Genomic DNA, 15,057 nt, shown 5'->3' with positions numbered 1-15,057 from the left:
TTCCTCGTATCAATTCTATAAACGTTGTTTCGTTATTTTTGCTTCTTAATGTCATGACCCGGTGATGACCTTCCGTGATCACCGATCCCGCGACTAGGCTTTTGCACGGCCTACAAGACGCCTCATTTTGAGCTCCATGTTTGTTCACAAGTAAACCTTTTTGCTCGGCTTGTTGCTGCTTCAATCTGTTATGTAGGAATTCAGCGCAACCTATAACCTTCATAAGTGGCACAGAGGACCATGCACTACTGACAATTGATTTATTTCAAAGGCACGCAGATTATACATTTAGCCAGTCATAACGCTTATCAGTTGCCGGAAACGTCAGAACAATGTGAAGAGCAGTACAAGCGATAAGAGGAACACGTTTTACAAACAACAAATATAAGAGAATTCATGAATGCCCGTTTAAAAGGCATTGAAAAGTAATATAACACGCGGTGTAACATGACAAAGAAGCATGGCCGTTTGGATGTAGTTATGAAGGTAGAACACTGAAATAAGATGCTTTAAAAGGTGATACACAACATGTATCTTTCAGAGATGGCAGCCTTCATTGAAGAGATAAGGCCTGTGTAGACAGCAGGTCTTGTGCACGCGGCCATTAACACAGGAAAATCGGTTCCCACACAAAAGGTCCCATTTGTCACTTGTCTCTTTAGTCACGCTCCGTGAGGTGACGTCACCTTTTACTTTTCGAAGTTTCGGTGGTGCGTGAGCAGCTCTAATATGCGTTTTAGAGGCACAGGGCTTACTTTGTGTGAGCTATGGAATGACAAAAAAATTGCACGTATGCAATTACACGTGGCTTGTCCGAAGTAATAAAGGATTCTAAAATGTAACATGAAGCAACGAGCACCTCGAATTCCAGTAGATGTCAGAAGTTGGCTGGAAAGCGATAGCGAAATAATTAAAGGAGAACTCTGCCCCAACTTTTTCTTGATGTCTGAAGATAAAGAAGGTATTTACAGTCATGTCGCAGTGCCAAAAATAATAAAAAAAACATCTGAAATCACCGCAAGAACTTTGTACGTCCACAGTCGTCAGTTTTCAGAGCTTTCGAACCGACCCTAGAAACAGGATAACATCTGGGTCGTTCATCTTAATTAGAAACATGAAAGGACGGTCCACAACAAACTTCATAGGCATGCCAATGATCGGACCAGCGGATTGGAGAACCGCGTTCGTTGCCGCCGCCTCAAGCTCTGTGCCGTCCTCGTGGACCTGGACGAGCGCGTTGTGGACCAAGTCAGAGACGATTGGCGTACCGGTCTCGAATGCTTCGGAGAGGTCGGCCTGGCCCGGCGTGAACAAGTCTTTGACGCCGAGGTCCTCGAGTGTCTCCCGCAGAGCCACGCTGTGCTCGATCCTGAACTTGGGAAGAAAGAGTTTCACGTTGTCCACCATTTCCATGCCTGCTAAAAGCTCAGATAGGTTGGCTGGAGTCAGGCTTTGCTCCAAGTCGCGAAGTCCCTGGACGTCATCCGGAACGAAGATGACCATCGACATCATCTGACCCCTGTATGGCATTTCAAGGGCACTGGCGCGCAACTCTTCCGAGTAGCCTCCCTTGAATCTATTGCGCTGGTACATGATTTCCGCGTGCACGGCTCTATGGTAGCTCAGATGGAACAGCTTTCGCGTCGTATGATCCGAGTCGAAAGGGCACTCCCAGAAGCCCCTGAAGCAGATGGCACTGAGATGAATCAACGCTGGGTTAGGGTCCACACTTTCGGAGGGAAAGATGGATTGGATCTTGGACGCTGTTTTCTCCGAAACCCAGGCGTTGGCTTCGTGCCAAACCGACTCGTGGCCGCTTTCGAAGTCGACCGATTCCATGGTGGCACTGTAAGACTCTTCTAGAAGGGCGCGGTAGCTGCTATGGACGGTAAACTTTTGGTCGCTGTAAATTCGGTTGGCAACGTGGAACGTGACTTCGGGGGCGTAGCTCGATAGGATCGTCAGCAGTACGGCGAACTGGTCCTGGATTCGGCACTTGCTCGCCTTGAGGTTTAGAGCGGCGAAGATCTGTTTGGCCGTGACGTTGCAAGCACCACTGGCGAAGGAGGCGAGTGCGCAGGCTATGCTGAACGGCGAGCATACGAAGTTTTCTCTCTGCCAGTTGCGGTCCTGCAGATGCTGGTACATACTCAAGGAAAACTTTAAGAGAGCATCGTGTTCCGTTTGTGATAGCATGTCTGAACCGATTCGGCAACTGAAAGAACAAGAAAATTAAGAAGAGTCAGAGAACTTAGGTCTAATCAATCCCAAACTTTTCAACTGATGTAACATCGGAGGAAGAAAAATGTAATCGACCTCTGATGTCAACGCTGCTGACTAAGCAAGAACATTGGTCCAGGCAGTTCTGCTAAAGTGCTGTGCGGTTCTAGACAGGGAACTACTTTGTACTTAATTGCAAGTTTTGACGAGGCTGAATTTTTTAAGAGAATTGCTGTAGTTAAAAAATGAAAATAGTTTTTGTCTAATGACGTAGAAAGAATTGTAAGCAAGGGCTCGGAGAAAGTATGAATTTGAGTAAATGTTTCAGACGATCTAAAAATCTTAGAGCACCAAAACGGTGCTTAAGCGCACACTTGTCTGCGACATCGAAGGACGGAATTGAACGTCAGAAGTTAACTATTCAGGGTAACATCTGCATTTCACATCACGATTCATCACTTTCAACATCATAACCAGCGAGTTCAGTGCAAGACAAAGGCCGTTTTCCCTGTCCTCCTTTTAGCGCTGTCCAATGGCAGCTGCAGGCACTTTATCCTTGCAAGTTGCTTTATCTCATCCGCCCACCTAACAGTCTGGCGGCCCCGCTACTTTGCCTTCTCCTAAAGTTCGCTCTGTTAATCTCAACGGCCATCGTTTACTTTCCCTTCAGGTTATGTACGCTGCCTCTACCCGCCCGTTATTGACTTCAGCTATTAAATCTTCATTAAAAATATTTTTCCAAGATCTCTGCGCCGTTATAGAATGATTTTTGTTTTTATAGCGTTTAACATCCCGAAGTGACTCAGGCTATGAGGGACGCCGTAGTGGAGGCCTCTGGATGACTCGACCATCTGGGATTGTTAACGTGCGCTATCACAGGAACGCACGGGCGCCTTTTACATTTCGCCTGCACCGAAATGCTACCCACATCTTTCGAGTCACGAGCGGAGCACCATCAACACTAAGTTATCGCGCGCGGCCCGTCGAAAGTTACATTTCATGCGTATTAGTTAGCCTCCAAGTTTCTGCCCAAAACAACTTACTGCACCCTAATGAACGCTGGGGCCCCTAGAAGCTGGTTCTGTCCGTGGGTAAAACTTTGAAACGTAGTTTGGGACCGTAAAAAGAAGTATCAAGGGATGCGGACACCAGTCAGCCGCTGCTTGCAGCTACGTCCGTCACTCATACGCGTTCGTCTTATGTTAACTGGTGCCGCTAAACCGTCTGGGAACGCTCCCAGCGCCCACATGAAAACAGTGCGAACAAAGAACTCGCCCAAGCGAATCAAGCAACGCATATTTCTGCGCGTTCGTTAGGGATGCCCAGATTAACAGAACAGCAAGGGCGCCGACCAAGGTGCAATGCAGGCGTACGCCGTGTGCCCTTACCTTCAGTCCAACTGGTCCGTTGCTTCTTCTGTCCGTGCAGTGCGTCCCGCGTGGTTTGTCAAGGATGGGCAGAGTGTGCTCATGAGCGCTACTCCTGCTTTTGTAGCTCTCTTATCTATGGGTGCAAGGTAGTCTTATCTCGGATCGAGCAAATAGAGGAGGTATTCGCATGACGTCATCCGCAAGGGGCGCTAGCAGTCGACGCTGCATTCGCCATGTTCGTGGTGGCGCGCGTGGTCACCGCAGCCGGCCGCAGCATTTAACTCGGTGGTGATGTGTGATCTGTGATTGTATTTTGCGTCTCGCAGCAGATAATTTGTGGCAAACTGTAAAACCGTGTGGCTAAGAGGGTGCGCCGTGAACTGCGCGTAACAGAAATGGGCGGACACGTTGAAAATGTTCCACTGTGTGAAAATGTCGACCCGTAGGAGCCTCGCGTGGTGTGCTACGTAAAATGCTGGTGAGGCCCGCCTTGTGCATGACTTAAGTTTTCCGACAGGCTAAGGAATCAAAGCATACAAATATAAAGAGGGTGCAACTGTTTGACTTGCGGGATAGCTCAAGAGTCGTGCTAAGGGTACCGACGGATAAGGTGTCGTTATTGCAGAGGTGAGTAATTAGACTTTACCGGTTCGTTCAGCTAGCTTAACTTGTCATCTCTATCTGTTGTAAGTGACGTGTTATTACTGAATCTAGTGGAATCGCCGCACATTGCTTTGCTGCGAACCGGCCTAGGCTCTGGGTCTTGTGCATTCGAAGCAATGCTATACGCTGCTGTAATCAAAGCTGGAAAACGTTCTCGCTAGGTCTGCCGTACGTTCTGCGAGCGCATGACAGTATTCGATCGACCGATCTGTCGTGTAAATAGGGCAGCCATGGCTGTTTGCCTTTCAGCGGAAAACGCGTCTGTGAAGCTTCAGCAGTTCGCGAACTACAGCCGCTGGAGGTATGAGTTTTCGCGGTGACACTTTTAGAATTTGAGTCATAATCATCTGCTGTTCATCGATGATATGTCCTGCGTGTGTAGTTGACAGTTATGAACTGATATTAAAAGCTACAAGTCGTGTACATTCTTGCGTGCAGTGCAGCTGGCCAGTTTTGCTGCCGAATAGCTGCAGGCAGCTCGGTTATATCACGGCAGAGAACAATTCTGCTGCAAACTTTATGCGCAATATGCGGTCCACAAAGAAAAGTGGACGTTGATGCATTTGACATAGCGAAAGACGTTACGTATCACTAACAATTTATGCCGGGTATGGATAGATGGATAAGTCTGATCACTTTAAATCGAGCGGTGGTTCAAGCCACCTAGCAATGACTTGTGAAATTTTACTCTTGTCTTGATTTTAGTCACCGATCAGGTAACCTTCACTAGGTTACTTCTACCCGCTTAAAATCTACTTTTCTTTCACTGTCCTTAAACGCCAATGGTTTGAATAAATCAACCCCGCTGCTTTCCACTGTAGGGTGAAGCCCTTTACAGAGAAGTATCAAGTGTTCAGCCGTGTCCATTTCCTATCCACAAGCACAGCACAACATGTTTATCTCGTGCTTCCTGACTCTATACGTGTTAGTCCGGGTACCTGACGGCACACCACGACACTGCGCGAGCTGGTGTGAAACAACGATACGCTCGCCGCGTCTGGTAGCGCGGCCTTAGCGAATACGTCCTATAGAAAGGTGCAGAAACTACAGCCCTACAACGCTGGTCGGAACTGGTGCACGAATACATGCTTACTGACTGCGCTTACGTTCGGTGAAGGATTATCGCTTCTTTGCTGGTGGTCTTCTTACGGCAGCTCCCGTAGACGCATTTGTTGCTGTTCTGCATTTTATCACCATACATGTGCCAGTGCGCGATCGTCTATCTTGCGTGATTGCGAATATGAATATATCTGAGTAAAAGGGTATAATAGCACAATGAAAAGCCGCCTTTTTACGTTGCTCGTGTGGCACAAGGGACTAGTGCTGTGTTTCTGCACGCGTGAGACAGCTGATCGTGATCGCTTTTTATCGATACTTTTTGGCTATTTTTAATCGAGGCATTATAGTCGCTCACCCACAAGATTATCTTTATTTTTGGGATCTGACTGACACGTCGAACACTGCAGGGTTTGCACCAATTGTATACCGCGGTTCCGCGATTTGAAAATTCTGGACAGAGGCTGACATCAAACTGCTCGTGAAAATATGGAATGATTTCACATAAAAAATGAGGCTTCAAACTGAATCACTGACGAATCTGTTTATTTCTATGACGTTGAGAAGACATTTCTGTCACGCCTACTATGATAAAGCCCTTCGGTTGTATTTTACTGCTTTCTTGTTATGGAAGGGTGTGGATGTCGATCGCTTTAACCTCACTAAACAGCTGAGAGTAAGCGCCCGTGTTGTCTTTCGTCTTCGTGGTGTGTTGTACGTCTTGGCACTAGAGTCCTTTTATTATGTGCGACAACCAACCAGCCCAACAGTTATCTCTTTTAAAGCATACTTCAATACATCACCTTTTGTAAAACATCGCCTCCACCACCGACACAAGCTCCGCACGTTCACCTCCTTTCACAACAACATACAAAGGCGCTCCCCATGGCGCATTCATCTGTCCACTCCTTTTAAACACTGCCATATGTCCATGCTGGCACACAAACTTTCCCCACTCCCTCAGACTGGCTACACGATTTACGCTGATGACATCGCCATCTGGTCCTCCCGTGGTTCCTTGGCCGACAAAGAGGCCGCTTTCCCATCCGCCATGCATACCGCAGAAGCCTATGTCCTCTCAAGTGACGTGCAAATGTGACTCCGAGAAATCCGAAGTCGTCCGTATGCATGGCCGCAATAACACATGGCCGGGACGCATTGACCTCCAAATCGATAACCCCTCCATCATGGAGCGCGCACTAATACACTTCCTTGGCCTCTGGCTCCAACGAGATGGGCGCCCTACAAATACCATTACTATCCTCTGAACCACTGCCCTGAACACCGCCCTCATGATACGACGAAGGCCGGTCATCGATAGGGGATGCGTGAAGAGGGCATCCTCCACCTGGTCATAGCCCTCGTTATAAGCCGCATCCAATATGGCCTGCTTTTCCACTACCTGACTCATGCAGGCCGGATCGAGGTGAACGTTCTTCTATGCATCCTGTGCTAGAATGCCCTGGGTCTTTTTAGCTGCACCACTACAACGCACCTCCTCGCCATTGGCATACACATCTATTTCGAAGGGATGCTTGAGGCTGACCTCGCCTCTCAAGTACTCGCCTCCTCACACCTACCTCAGGCAGATTCATTCTTCACCATATTGGCGACCCACAAGCTTCACGCACCACGACGCTCACAGGCATGCTCCCTGTGGAAGTACGGTCCCATCTCCACCTTGACCCCCTTCCATGTCATGCACCACGGTCTCCAGGCTATCTGACGTCAGGCCCGCATTCGCTACCTCCGCAGACAGTATTGCAGCGTTACGGCAGTGGTATATGTGTACGCGGCCTCCAAATCACTACCCTTCATATGCACTTTCGAGGCAGTCAAGCACTCCTTCTCCCCCTTCTTGTTGCATCCTTTGAGGCCCTGACCTACTAGTTGCGGCAGAAACTATTGCCGCCGCAGTCACCATCAGAGCACAGGACAAACTAATGCTCAACTTCCACCACATGAACACCAACTCGCAAGCTGCGGATGTCGGCCATCCAGCAGTTGGCGAGTCCCTAAACTAGCCCTTCGCATTCTAGGTAGCGCCCTCCATCAAAATCGTGCCATCACCTTAGGCCCTGGACACGAAGGCCTAGAAGGCTACGTGAAGGCTGGCGCCCTGTGACTCTGATTACACCAATCGAGCGTGGCTCGATCATTTTAAACCTATCAACTGACCAGCTAACCCCCTTTGGCGGACCAGATTTTAAATGTTTTTGTGTCTGTTGCAAGAACACGGCTTTCACCAAAGACTTGCTCTCTGACAACACCATTGCGCTCCTACATTTATAACTCAAGTTTTTAGCTGACAGACACGTTTGTTGGAAATATGCTCCTTGGTCTAAAAAAGGGGTTTTACCTTATGCATCAGCTCACTCAAAGCTCTTAAAGCGCGGTATTGCCAACCTGTGTTTCTCATATGCACTGTGGAAAATATGATCACATGCTATGAATCAGGTTCTTGCCGAGCGGTTAGTCTGATTAGAAGCTTCAGGTCTTCCTTCCTTGTTGCTTTTGGGGTCGCTGGAACTTTGGGGGGAAAATGGAGAAGCATCCTGCCAATACCAAGAACCAACAGATGGGAAAAGAAACTTTGAGGTGATCCTCTACTATCATGCAATTTTGTATGTGCGGAAAAAGGTTTCTCAGAAATTCGGTGATTTTAGTGTTTTTGGCTCCCCGCAAGCTTTCCAGTCTTTGCGTCCGCATCTCCGGCTCTCAGTGAGAACCTATATCTGCTGCGGGTCCTTGGACCGAAGATATTAAACTTATTTTTGGAATATGGCGTAGTGCGCGGCTTGAAGCAGTCTGGCACGGGTCGGCCCGGTATTGCACTGCCTCCGGGATCGGCCCGGGGCATATTAGCACGGCGCGTCTTTTCTTTCACTCTTTGCTCTCCTATCCTTTACCCCTCCTCCTTTCAGCACGCGGCAGCAAGCTGGGCTCGGCTTGAGCCACTAGGCAGGCCCGTGCACTTTCCTTTTCCTTCTTCCTGGCAGAAACAGCAGCAGCAGTAGCCTTGAAAACAAAGCATCAAACGATGTTGACGAAGTGTACTGTGGGGTTAGTATATTCTATTCCTACCTCTTGTGGAAAACATTACATAGGGCAGGCGGGGCAGTGCCTGAAGGAGCGACTTAGGGAACACGGCAAAAGGTTGCGTTCTGGTACAGGGATCAACCTGGCCGTACCTGTGAAAGAGTGCGAAAACTTCTCAGCTTTTCTTAGCACTGCCACCATTTTCTGGCGCGGAATGTCCATGCTCGAGGGCCAACTGTTAGAAGCGTTTTTAATCAAAAAGAACAAATCTGTTTGCAAAGCGACCCGTCTGTTATTATCCCTGACAAAGAGTATCATTTTTATCGGGGTTGTTATGACGTCCGGACTTTGATGAATGTGGCATGTATGTGCACTTGCGCAAGTAGTGGCTTTAAATACGTAGTAGAACCAATAATAAATCAGTAGTAAGTTCGGCGACAGTCTGTGTGTGTCTTCTCCGGATCCTGCGTGTTTTTTTTTTTTCGCTGGTTTTATTCTATCGAACATGTACCAAATCGCCCAGCAATTCACGCTTCTGGTCATATTACCATAGCTCGGGCCACGTATACCACGCAGTTGTCCGATTTGACCTTGGGAGACCTTTAAGGTCATAGTATCATCCACATCGAAATCGGAAGTTGTACCCCGAGCAGTAGAACTCTCGCTATAAAACTGGTTATGTTCTTATATTTTATGTACCGCGGATAGGCGCTGCAGTTTTGGTTGCGTTTTCTTTATTAGGAATTGTGCGTGATGCATTAGTATTCATGGATGAGGCGGGAATCGCCTATTGCAACTGAAATATTTTGTTAGGCTGTAGTGTACATGGATGACTGCGTACTATTCGTGTGCGGCTGCTGAATTACTGATTTTTCAATTTCTCCTCTCATGCGATTTTATTTTCAGCAACCAAACGATGACTGTGATGTGTAGTTGTTCTTTAGGCCACGTTAGGCACGAAGGAACTGTAATCTACACGCTGAAACGCAGTTTTTATTCACCACAACCCTTAAAAAAACCTGCTTCAAGCGCTGAAATGACCACAATCGAAGTATCAGCCATTAATTCGCTGTCTTGTTTTGCTACCTCACGTGACCTAAAACCAACTCATTCCACTGCCATAGTGCGGTTGGTGAAGCCGAAACATAAGCTGAGTCCAGAAAAAATTCAACTGTAAATTATTTTGCGGTCGTAGGCGAATATCACAGGGTGATTCACGTATATCAATATCTAACATATCGTTTTAAAAAAGAAAACAAGCAAGCAAAACTTTGGTGTCTGTAGTCCTGAAAACCCTGCGTCGTCATCCGCGGTGTTAGCAAAATATTTCAGAGAAGCAACGTAGTTGGGTTACCTAGGTCACGTGACCTTGTGGCGTCATCACAAGCTCCCCACCGGATTGTGAGGAAACTGACCACCGTGGCAGATGGCGGTTAAATTAATGATCCGTCGCTCGGATAGAGCAGCTTGGTCCGCACAAGGCCCACCGCTGGGAGCACCTGCCACAAGAGAGCAGTGGCGCAACGCTCAACCGCGGCACCACTGCGCCATGATATGTACGAGGACACTAAAGGACCTATGAATTTATACTAAAAATGAACAATTCGGCACATATGAGCATTAGCCCACTAACGCTATCGTGTCATAGGCTTCACCCAGAGCTTAGGTGTCCCCTACAATTCTCATCTCCCGTTCTTAGCTAACATTGGCGAACAACTTCCTTGAATTCAAAAACGGCGAACCTGAGGCCGAATATGATGCTGAACATTCCGAAACTTTCCGTTCAAATGGTATCCAGGTGGGCGACCTATTTCAAACAAGAAGAAGCCTATATGGGTGTAAAAAGGGAGTGAGACGTCCTCCAGCGTATTCTCTTTTAGGTGCAGTGTATCCAGTATATTTAGCGCGAAACAGACAAAGACGACGCAGAACACTCAGCAGAGGGGCTAAAACTTGCAACCTTATTTCAGGATAGTGCTATGTGTACAATAACTTCGAACGAGATAACCCACACTAAGCTTCTGTGGAGCAGGATACGTTTCCGAAATCCCGGACAAGGTTTGGATCACAAAACGCACGGAATGCTTACCATCTGCAACTGAGGCATACTGCCACTGCAAAGCATAGCAACCTGTTGATGTTAGCAATGGGAGGAGGCTTTTAAATGCGGTACCGGAAATCATAAGGTTAGCAAAAAGAGGAAATTGATACCTCGCTTATAATCGTCGTAATTGATAGAAATTCTCTTGCTTTGAAGGAGGAATTTTTTCCGCTGTCAACCGTAAGTATTCCGTATTTTAGCAATTGAAATCTACCACGTGGCTTGGGCAGAATGCCCTGGCCCTGAGATGGAGTGCGCTGTACAGGGCCAAGCTTACTCCCTTTTTACTCCTATATAGGCTGATTAAGAATTTGCCTTTGAGTTTTCTCTTCCCCGGTAGTTTGCCGCCAGCTATGGGCGAAGTTCAGAGGGCATCATGCAACACCCTGCAGGTCACTCGCTGTCCATCAATCCATGAGTGGATTTCCCGCACCGCGTTTACTTTTCGACTAATTTTCATTCCCTTAGCACCCAGCGCTGTCAATCTTTCGTTACCCAAGGGCTAGAAATGCGGAAATGTTTCCTCGTCGACCGCTGTGGTAAGCACCTGTGCAACATGTTTTTATTGGCTACAGTAATGAAAATATCATGCTAGCTTCGGAGATGCATCAGCAAGAAGGACAAAAATAAATCCTCCAAGCTCTTCACCCACCGCAGTGGCTTAGTGGCTATGGAGTCCGGCTGCTTACGTTAAAAGGTCGCTGGATCGCATCCCTGACACGGCGATGGCTGGATATAGATGGTGGCGAATGCGAAAGCGCCTGTACGCTGTGCGATGCCGGTGCACGCTGAGGAACTTAAGGTAGTCGATATTAATCCGGTGTACTCCAACACAGCGTATCTCATAGCTCGTGTGCAGCCTTGGTAGATTAGACCTCCACACCATACCACACCGCTCCTATTCCACGCAGACCACCACACTATAGACCATACCATTCCACGTAGACCCCCAAACCATACAACACCATAGATTATACCACTCCACGTAGCCTCCCACACCATACTACGGACTTTGCGCTATGAGTAAGTATGTATTGCTGTGCTAGGTTTGAATTGTACGCTGGGCCTCCGTACGCCAGGTTAAGCAGTGGATTCGGAGCACAGTCATTTCATAGTAACATTTCGAGATCTAACCTCCCCGCCACACCCCTTTCTTGTAGCGATTGCTACATTACGTTAGCATTTCGAGCCTTCATCTTGGTGGCGCTGCCACCCTGTGGCTCGCTGCCACCCCCTGGCTGCGCCACCACGCTGTCACGTGGTGCGGAGCAGTACTGCCGGCGCCGCGGTGCGCAGGGGAAACCGAGCTGCCACAGAGGACGAAGACAAAGAATGCCCAGCGAAACCTGGGGTGAAGAAGAAGAAGAAAAACGAAGCGGCGGAAGACTGACTGTGCAATTCAACTGAGCAAGTTCCACTCGGCCTGCTGCAGCTATAGCGTCACTCCAGGTTTAGCAAGAGCTAAACCACCGCCAATTTTTTACTGCAGGCTTTAGTACGACCTACAGGACGCCTACTTTGGAGTTCCATTTTCGTTCCCAAGTAAACCTTTTTGCTGGGTTTGTCGGTGCTTGAATGTGTTATATAGCAATTCAGGGCAACGCATATAACATGCGTGACACACAGGACTGCGCGGTACTGACCGCGGATTTATTTCAAAGGCACACAGATTATACAGGCAGCCAGTCTCAACGCTTATCAGTTGCAGGAATCTTCCAAACGGTGTGGAGAGCCCTAAAAACGATGAGACGAGCACGTTTGACAAACACATAAGAGAGAACTGATGTATGCGAACTATGCATCTTTAAGAGGTATTAAAAAGTAATACAACACGCGGCGTAAGAAGACAAAGAAGCAAGTTCGATTGGATGAGGTCATGAAGGCTGAAATGAGATGCTTGAAAAGGTGGTGAACAGCACAAATCCTTCAGAGATGGCGGCCTGCATCGAAGCGTTCAGGCATAATAGATAGCGGGCCACGTACACATTGTCATTAGCATAGAAAAATCGGTTGACAGAAAAGTCCCACTTATCACTTGTCTCCTTACAGACACGCTCCGCAAGATGACGTCACTTTTTTCACTTTTCTAGATTCTGGTGGTGCGTGAACGCCTCTAACATATGTTTTCGAGGCACAGTGCTTACTTTGTGCGAGCTATGGAATGAAAAAAATTTGCACGTATGCACGTTGGCAATTCAACGCGGCTTGTCCGACGTAAAAAAGGGTCCGAAGAGGTAATATCGGGCAATGAACAGCTTAGAGTGCAGCACATGGTGTCAGAAGTTGGCTGGAAAGCGATATCGAAATAATTAATGCAGAACTCTGCCCTCGCTTTCCTTTGATGTCTGAAGGTAAAAAGATATTTACAGTCATGTCACAATGCCTAAAAGAATGAAGAAACATTCTGAAATCAGCGCAACAATTCTGCACGTCTACAGTCATCACTTCACAGCCTTCGAACCGAGCCTAGAAACAGGATGACATCTAAGTCGTTCATCTTAATCAGGAACATGAAAGGACGATCCACATCAAGAAAGTTAACGTGGTCAGCGATAGGACGAGCGGATTGGAAAACCGGGTTCATTGCCGCCGGCTCAGGCTTTGTGCCTTCCTCGTCGACCTGGACGAGCGCCTTGTGGACCACGCCAGAGACGCTTGGCGCACCGGTCTCGAACGCTACGGAGAGGTCGGACTGGCCCGGCGTGAACAAGTCCTTGACGCCGAGGTCCTCGAGCGTCTCCCGCAGAGCCACGCTGTGCTCAATCCTGAACCTGGGAAGAAAGAGGTGCACGTTGTCCGTCATTTCCATGCTTGCTAGAAGCTTAGACAGGTTGGCTGGAGTCAGGCTTTGCTCCAAGTCGCAAAGTCCCTGTACGTCATCCGGAACGAAGATGACCATCGAGATCATCTGACCCCTGTATGGCATTTCAAGGGCAGTGGCGCGCAACTCTTCCGAGTAGCCTCCCTTGAAACTATTGCACTGGTACATGATGTCGGCGTGCACGGCTCTATAGTAGTTGAGATGGAACAGCTTTCGCATCGTATGATCCGAGTCGAAAGGCCACTCCCAGAAGCCCCTGAAGCAGATGGCACTGAGATGAATCAACGCTGTGTTAGGGTCCACACTTACGGAGGGAAGGATGGATTGGATCTTGGACGCTGTTTTCTCCGAAACCCAGGCGTTGGCTTCGTGCCAAACCGACTCGTGGCCGCTTTCGAAGTCGACCGACTGCATGGTGGCACTATAAGACACTTCTAGAAGGGCGCGGTAGCTGCTATCGACGGTACACTTTTGGTCACTGTAAATTCGGTTGGCAACGTGGAACGTGACATCGGGGGCGTAGCTCGATAGGGTCGTCAGCAGGTTGAAGAACTGCTCTTCAATTCGGCACTTGCTCGCCTTGAGGTTTAGAGCGGCGAAGATCTGTGTGGCCGTGACGTTGCAAGCACCGCTGGCGAAGGTGGCGAGTGCGCAGGCTATGCTGAACGGCGAACATACGAAGTTTACGTTCCGTGTGTTGCGGGTTTTCAGACGCTGGTACATACTCAAGGAAAACTTGAACAGAGAATCGCGTTCCGTTTGTGACAGCATGACTGGGCCGATTCTGCAAGAGGAAAATTAAGAAGAGACAGAGAGAGCTTTGGTCTAACGTGATTACCAGATCAGTCTCACTTTTGAACTGATGCAACAATGGAGGAAAGAATGTAATCGAGTTGTGATGTTAACGGTGCTGACCAAGCAAGAAAATTGGTCCATGCGCTCCAGCTAAAGTGCTGTGCGGTTCTAGATAGGGAACTCTTTTGTACTTAATTGCAGGTGTCTATGAGGATAAGTTTGTAAGACAATTCTTATATTTATGCCTTACCTTAAGAAACGCATTTTTTTGTCTAATGACGTAGAAAGAATAGAAAGTAACGGCTGGAAGAAAGTATGAATTTGAGTAAATGTTTCGGACGATCTAAAAATATTGGACAGAGGTCCAAGACGGCGCTTAAGCGCACATTTGTCTGCGACATCGAAGAATGGAATTAATGTCAGAAGCCAACTAACTATCCAGGGCAACATCTGCCTTTCACATCACGATCTATCACCGTTAGCATCATAATTAGCCTAAGTTCAGGGCAGGACAAAGGCCGTTTTCATAATCCCCCTTTTAATCCTGTCCAACGGCAGCTTTCGCCACCTTATCCTTGCAATTTGGCTTATGTCATACATCCGCCTAAATATCTGCCGCCCCCGCTTCTCTTGCCTTCTAAGATTCGCTCTGTTAACCTTAACGGCCACTGCGTAGCTTCCCTTCACCTTATGTACCCTGCCACGACCCGCCCCTTCTTGGTTCCAGCTATTAAATCTCTAACTTGAATATTTCTTTTGGCAAGCTGTGCCGTCCTAAGTTTATTTTATTTTTGTATTGTGTTTAACCTTCCGAAGGGACTCGGGCTATGAGGGACATCACAGTGGCGGGCTCCGGATAACAACGAATATCTGGGGTTCTTTAACGTGCGCTGACATAACAACAACACACAGTCGCCTTTTGCGTTGCGCCTGCATCGAAATGCGATCGGCGCGGCGGGGATAGAACCCACGGCTTTCTAATCAGGAGCGGA

The 15,057-nt window shown here is 48.1% G+C and overlaps 2 pseudogenes; both read right to left on the bottom strand.

Annotated features, from left to right (window-relative positions):
* Window positions 1-1,050: 1,050 nt before the first annotated feature.
* LOC144134356 (ipis-1 pseudogene) lies at window positions 1,051-2,148 on the bottom strand (annotated as a pseudogene).
* A 10,747-nt stretch (window positions 2,149-12,895) lies between these two features.
* Window positions 12,896-13,993, bottom strand: LOC144134355 (iris pseudogene; annotated as a pseudogene).
* Window positions 13,994-15,057: the final 1,064 nt, after the last annotated feature.

Source organism: Amblyomma americanum, chromosome 5 (genome assembly GCF_052857255.1).
Source record: "Amblyomma americanum isolate KBUSLIRL-KWMA chromosome 5, ASM5285725v1, whole genome shotgun sequence".
Lineage (NCBI taxonomy): Eukaryota > Metazoa > Arthropoda > Arachnida > Ixodida > Ixodidae > Amblyomma > Amblyomma americanum.
This window is presented reverse-complemented; position numbering and strand designations above follow the sequence as displayed.